The sequence below is a fragment of the Rhincodon typus genome, unplaced genomic scaffold (assembly GCF_021869965.1).
Source record: "Rhincodon typus isolate 14 unplaced genomic scaffold, sRhiTyp1.1 hic_rhity00010836, whole genome shotgun sequence".
Lineage (NCBI taxonomy): Eukaryota > Metazoa > Chordata > Chondrichthyes > Orectolobiformes > Rhincodontidae > Rhincodon > Rhincodon typus.
The window spans coordinates 168-7410 of record NW_025976474.1 but is presented as its reverse complement, the minus strand read 5'-3'; the positions used below and the strand labels follow the sequence as shown (position 1 = coordinate 7410).

The window sequence follows — 7243 nt, the reverse complement described above, 5'->3', positions numbered from 1 at the left end:
TCTGTGATTGGAACAGCAGGAGGCCATTCAGCATCTCAAACCTGCTGGACCACTCAATCAGGTCATGGTTCGTTTGGTTCCTTTTAAATGAAGTAGGTTTGGGTTTGGGTAAAGCTTTAACATTTTCTTTTTAAATTAAGGTGGTTGTGACCAACTACTCAAGGGACTCAATGAGGTAGTGGGGTGTCAGTTTCTTAGCCTGTTGTCCCAGATCAAAGGGTATGGAAAGAGAGTGGGAAGATGGGTCTGAGTTAGGGGATCAGCCACAATCACATGGAATAGCAGAGCAGGCTGGACGGGCTGAATGGCCTACTCCAACAATTTTTTTCTATGGTTCTATGTTTGTACAACCAGTGTAGCCAGGGTCTTGTGGTGCAGGGTTAATGTCCCAACCTCTGGACCAGGAGGCCTTGGTACAGTTCCTACCAGATCCAGAGATCTTATAACATCTCTGACAGGCTGATTTAGAAAACAACCAGAACTGGTGCAGGCACAATGGACCGAATGGCCTCCTGCTGTGCCATAACAATTCTCCAATTCTGTGGTGGATCTGTACGTGAACAGCATTTCCCTGCCTCCAGCTCCTGCCTGTGGATTGTCACCTTGCAGTGATGGAGAGCCTCGAGTATTCTGTTTGGTTCTGAGAGTGATCCCTGAAGAGGATTTCACCTCCTGGCAGGGCCACCCAGGACGGTACGATCGAGGGGAGGATCCTGATAAAGTGCAATGCAAAACAAGTCCCCAACGGCCATCCAGGTGGAAGATAGGCATGTGCTATCCTTGGCTGTGACGGTGGGTGAAGGCCAGCAGTGGGGAGATCCCCAGTCAACATTTCTTTGCCACTTGAACTGGGTCTACCTTCAGTAAAGGACCATGTCTCTGCCGATGTGTAACAGCTTTCCCACATTAGAGATGCCTTGTACAGGTGCCCTCTGAGAGGAATTCAAACCCCCTCCCCGAACTCTCAGAATTTCCTGGGTGGACATTCAGAGGATTTTTAATGATAGGAAGCCATTCGGCCAATCGTGTCTGTATTAGTTTCTGAACGAACTACCCACATAGTCCCACTCTCCAGCCCTATGTTTGTAGCCCTCTATATTTGTCACTTCCAAGTATATATCCAGCTCTTTTTTTGAAACCACCTATGGAATCCACCTCCATCACTCTCCCAGGCAGCACGTTCCAAATCCTAACAACTTTCTGAGTAAAGAGGAGTCTCTTCATCTCACTCTGAGCTCCCTTACTAACAAATATTGTGACCCCTCGTCACTGACATATCATCTGCTGAAAACAGAATGTCCTCCTTTACCCTGACAAAATTTTTCATAATTTTGATCACTTCAATAAGGTCACCTATTAATCATCTCTGCTCCTAGGTTAATAAGCCCAATTTCTTTAATCTTGCCGTGTATCTAAAATTCCTCGTTCCTGTTATCATTCTAACAAATCTCCTTTGAATTCTGTCCAGAGCTTTAATGTCTTTCCCTAAATAACGTGCCCAGAACAGAACACAATACTGCAAATGTAGTCTAACCAATGATTTGTAGAGGTGTAGCCTCAATTCCTTACTTTTATACTCTGTGCCTCTGTTTGAAAAGGCAAGGTTCAGATAAGCCTTCTTAATAGCAGCTTCATCTGGCCCGACCACTTTCAAATAATCACATACTTAAAACCTAAAGTCCCTCTGCTCCTGTACTCATCTCAGATTTGTAACATCGAGCCTGTTTTGTCTTTCCATGTTTCTTTTCCAAAAATGCATTGCTGACATTTTTTTAGTTGCAATCAGAAAGTGATTACCACTACCATACCTTACTGAATAAAAAATCTAACTGCGCAAGTGCATTTTATTCTTTCCATGAAGAAGCTGTTTTTGACATTATCCTGGATGATTTAATTCTAGTGTAAAGATTATAATCCTATTCCACACTCTCAGGCCTAGATAACCATTGAGAAGAAAAAGGTCCTCTTTATTTACCCTGTCAAATCCATTAATCCTCATAAAATTTCTATTAAAGCCATCCCTTAACTTTCTACACAGAGGGCAGAGGGATTGGGACAAACTGTTGTCATCAGTTAACCATCTCTCTGTCCAGGTTCATTCCAGAAATTCTGTGCGTAACCATCTTTGGTTCCAATCTGCAAGAACTGAGCACTCCAGATGTGAAATTGCCAAGTTCTGGTTCAAAAACAAGGTAACCTCCATCCAGAGGTATTTAAACCCCTCAGATCAGGCCTAACATTAGATTGGAGAATGTGGTGGCTTGCCTTCTTGAATGGCTGTTGCCCATTTGGTGTAGGCAGATCCACAGTGCTCCTAGTGAGGGAATTCCAGGATTCTGATCCACAGACACTAGAGGAACAGGGCTATATTTCCAACTCAGGATGGCAAGTAGCTTGGTGTAGAAGTTAGAGGGTTGGTGTAGAAGTTAGAGGGGGTGGTGTTCCCACATATCTTCTGCCCTTGTCCTATGGAAAGTAGTTGGGGATTTGGAAGGTGTTGACTAAGGAGCTTTGGTGAATTTCTACAGCATTTATTATTTGATACATATTGCATTCCCAGAGTGTCATTGGTGGAAGGAGTGAATGTTTGTGGATATTGTACCCAACAATGAGGCTGCTCTGAGCTGGAGACCGTCAAGATTCTTGAGAACTGATTTTGTCTGATAGCAGACATCTTTCTCCCCCCACCACCATGTGTGGATAAGGTCATTATTTCTATTCCCCTACTGATCTCCTGCCAAGGCAACCAATGCTGGTAGCATCTATCTTCAAACTGAAGCCAAAATTGTCTGTTCTCCAAAACAGCACCCCAAAAAAAAAACCACCTCATTCTGCATGGAGTTCAACCTGTACAATTGGAAAGGCCCTTTCTGGCATAGTGATTAATAAAACAAGTTAATAAAACAAATGCCTACTGCCATGTGACTTACAGCACCAGGTCCAAGAGCAGGATTGGGTGGATGTGTTACCCCAGACAGCTTGGTCAAATCTAAACCAACTGAGCTCATCATTTTGCACACTGGGAAATTTAATCAGAACATTTGACCCATCATTGCCAATTTACAGCACAGTTGGCTTTAAATTTAATTGAGATAATGCTCAGCTTAACACTCCAGTATTTAATTTGTACTTTTCCCTTGATTATGGGGAAGTTTTACTTGGGAAATGTATCTTTCACATATTTGCACCACAAATTTCATTTCATTCAATTCAAGCTGTTGAAAGTTGTAAGTGCAGCTTTTTGAAGCTAGTAGGGCAGTCTGATTTTTTTTTTGCCTTTAAATAAAGGCCAAAACCAGTCTTTATTCTCAAGCAAGAAAGTTTGCTGCTGGAGAAACAAAATTCCTTACCTTGACAAGAACTGTCTCACCATCAAGTATTGCTTAACTAGAAGCAGTCAATATAGTGTGCCTTGCAAGTATGATAATGACCTTCATATTCCTATAGGGACAGTTTTAACTGATCTACTGGAGGCAGTAGAAGTTAACCATTAACTAAAACAATTTGCTGGAGAAACCCAGGTCAAGCAGCATCTGTGGAGACAGAACAGTTCATACTTCAGCTCCAGTGACCATCCAGAATGGATTACCCCAAGTGCTACCAGACCTGCTGGGCCTTTCCCAGGAATTTGTTTTTGTTCTCTATTTCCAGCATCCATAGTTCCTTCGAATCCTTGAAAGTCAAACATTACTAGGGACAGTGCACCAGTTAGCTGATTAACATTTAGACTGTGGACTAGAGGTTGTTCTTAATCATTGCAGCCAGCACAAGGCAAAAACCCATCATCAGCTGAATGAGCATTGGTTCCAAGTCAAAGAGCTGAAGCAGTTGTGGAAATACCACAACTAGAATTACTTCAAAAATCCCTACAGACAGTGGATTCAAAAATCAGCAACTTAAATGGGCAATTATTACATCAAGATACAGGATGAAAGCTCAAGGCCTAAATAGAATCAAGTGTTATACAGCTAGAACCTCCAAGAGATGATATGAAATTAGACAAAGTAGTCAGTTCCATGGTGAACACTATTTTAATTCTGTTCAGAGCAGAACTGAAGTTATTCACTAGAATGGTGTCACCATGCACAAATAGTTTGACACCTTTCAGCTCAGGGTGAGCTTGTCAAACAGGTACTCTCCCATGCCAGTGTCAGGGGCTCCTAGTCTCTTCAGGTTGGTGATGATGATCAAGAAGCTGGGAGATCACTTCACTTGCTCATCCAAGTAGTGCTTTTCCAGGAAGTCACACAGCTGGAGGAACAAAGTCAAAATTAGTCTACAGGATCATCAAAAAGCCATTTGAAAGAAAAAGTGATCCTCCATTTCAGATATCACACCACCACGAGGGAGAAGTACACAGGTGATGCAGTTAGTTTTAGTGACTGCAGGAGGCTGTTGAGAAAAGTCTTATTTCTGCTAGAGTGCACAGAAAGATCATTTGCTTCCAAGTTTTTGAAAAAAATTATCCTTCTTGTAATTCCTGGTAATGTATTGCTGCAAAAAGGATGTCTGCCTTGCTTTCAAACATGAAAGGAAAGCAAGAAAGCTTCTTGAAGATCTTAGAAACTCACATGAGGGTCCATGCGGCCAGAGGCAAGTTTGTGCAGATCCAGCAGACTCTGGTTCACATCCTTCTCCATCTGCAGAGCTCTCTGCATTGCCTCCAGACCATTGCCCCACTCATCCTGCTCTGGCTTCTGAAGGGGGCAGGGAGGATAGAGGCAGATGCTCAAGTCAGTTTATCCATTAAAAAGTGAATTCATGTGGCATATAGCATTATTACCAGACCAATAGAATTAATGGCTTCAAATCCATATCTAGCACCATTACTGCTAATCTTGCAAGATAGACACTAAACCCAAACCTTGATGTCCTGCAGGAGGACTCAGCCTCCACGTTTATTCTGGAATGCCATCAGTTTCTCAGCACGTTCCTGTTCCTCATGGGACTGCTCCTTGAGGAACTCAGCAAAGTGACGCAGGGCAACATCATCCTGGTCAAAGTAAGAGAACTGTGGGAGAGAAGTGAAAGAAAAATCATTGATACTGACAAATTACTTCTATACCTGAAGGAGAAAAGCCACCATTATAATGGCACAGCAAAAACCTCACCTAGATAGAGTCATTGCAGCACAGCATGGAAACAGACCCTTCAACCCAACTAGTCCATGCTGGCCATGTTTCACCCTAAACTAAATTAGCCCTACTTCACTGTTTGGCCCCATGTCCCTCTAAGCTTTCCTATACATACACTGTTCAAATGTCTTCAACATGTTTAACTGTACCTGCATCTATTGCTTCCTCTGGCAGTTCATTCCCATACTAACCTCCCTCAGGCCCCTGATACATCTTTGTCATCACCTTAAACATATGCCCCCTAGTTTTGAACTCAACACTAGGGACACACTTGGGCCATTCATCCTGTCCATGCCACCCATGATTTTACAAACATCTACAAGGTCACTGGAGATTATGGGGTGAAGGTCTCAGCCCATCCAGCCTCTCCTTAATCTCAAACCCTCCAGTCCTGGCAACATCCTGCCAAGTCACTTCTGACCCTTGTCCAAATTAATCATTCCTATAGTTGTGCAACCAGAACAGGACAATATTCCAGAAGGAGCCTCCTGTACAAACTCAACAGGACATCCCCAACTACTATAGTCAAAAAAGGTCAAGTGATGAAGGCAAGCACACTAGACAGCTACATAGCCAGATAGTAAGAATTACTAATGCTGGAGTCTGAGATAACAGTGTAGAGCTGGAGGAACCGAGAGACCAGGCAGCATCAGAAGGGCAGGAAAGCTGACACATCAGGACCCTTCTTCCAAAAAGCATGCCCCCAAATCTCATGTGATTTACTTCAAGCTAGTCAACCATACCAAACCTATAGGTTAAAGTTCTTCCTTGGGAAATAGGAGTGAAGCAAAGTGATTGTCTCCTTACAAGTTAGATCATTAACATTTAACACTAAAATTAAAAATTAGTCAGAGAAGCCTCTCATTAGCTCTTACCCATACATGACAAGAGACTCAACTTCAGTGAAGACACTTTCCAACAGAAGGCCTATTCCCAGCCCTGAATTCAGTTTGAGACAAGGAAGTTAGTACAGCTTTTGCAGCTACTCAGACTCAGGGTAATGGTAATGCTCCTAGCTCTGGGAGGAGACACCCAGTTTGTACCCCACATGCTCTCAAAGTAGGTCAATGTCTCATCAGGTTGATTAAGATTATCTATTCAAGGCAGTGAATCCTAACACATTAAGGAAGCAAATTATTTTCAGATCACACATCAAGAACACAAGAAAGCATGGAGAATTTTTTTTGTGGGATCAAACTGTCAAAAAAAATTATTCACTGCTCCAGGTGAGGGAGGGGCTACACCAGAACATTAAGCATGAATCAAATAAGGCTGAGAAATCCTACACCCTCAATACAACAGGAGTGCAGCTTTAAATCTGAAATAAACCCAGAGAACACTAGGCTCACCATGGAGACATAAACATAGGAGGAATAGAGCTCCAGGTTGATCTGCTTGTTAACAGCATCCTCACAGTCCTTGTGGTAGTCCAGGCACACCTGGGAGGCCATCTTCAACATTCCTGCTCACTATCACCTAAGCTAGTCTAGAACTAAGTTGCTCTAACACGAGCTCTTGTATTTATACCCCTGAGAACATCCCATTCTCAGCCAGGGATGACATCATTAACAATGATTGACAATCTCTGACAGCCAATCAGGAATCTGCAAGAACCCAGGCACCAATGAACAAAGGAGAGGGGGTGTGGGGCAATGTGCTGAGACCCAGAGTCAATCAGAGATTTGGACAACAGTCAGGTTCAGATTATTATTCTGTGATAGTGAGACCATTCAGCCTCTCAAGTCTGTTCCCCCATTCAACTATAACAGCGCGAGTCTGTCTCTTCATTTAATATCTTTGCCTTGGTTCCACATCACATCATATTCTGAACTAAGAGATAGTAGGAACTGCAGATGCTGGAGAATCTGAGACAACAAGGTGCAGGGCTGGATGAACACAGCAGGCCAAGCAGCATCATAGGAGCAGAGAGGCTGACGTTTCGGGCCTAGACCCTTCATCAGAAAAGGGGGAGGGGAAGGGGGTTTTGAAATAAATAGGGAGAGAGTGGGAGGCAGATAGAAGAGGGATAGAGGAGAGGATAGGTGGAGAGGAAACAAACAGGTCGAAGAGGCGGGGATGGAGCCAGTAAAGGTGAGTGTAGGTAGGGA

The 7243-nt window shown here is 43.2% G+C and overlaps 1 pseudogene; it reads right to left on the bottom strand.

The window, feature by feature from the left end:
- Positions 1-4015: 4015 nt before the first annotated feature.
- On the bottom strand, positions 4016-6609 carry LOC109938386 (annotated as a pseudogene).
- Between the last annotated feature and the right edge of the window lie 634 nt (positions 6610-7243).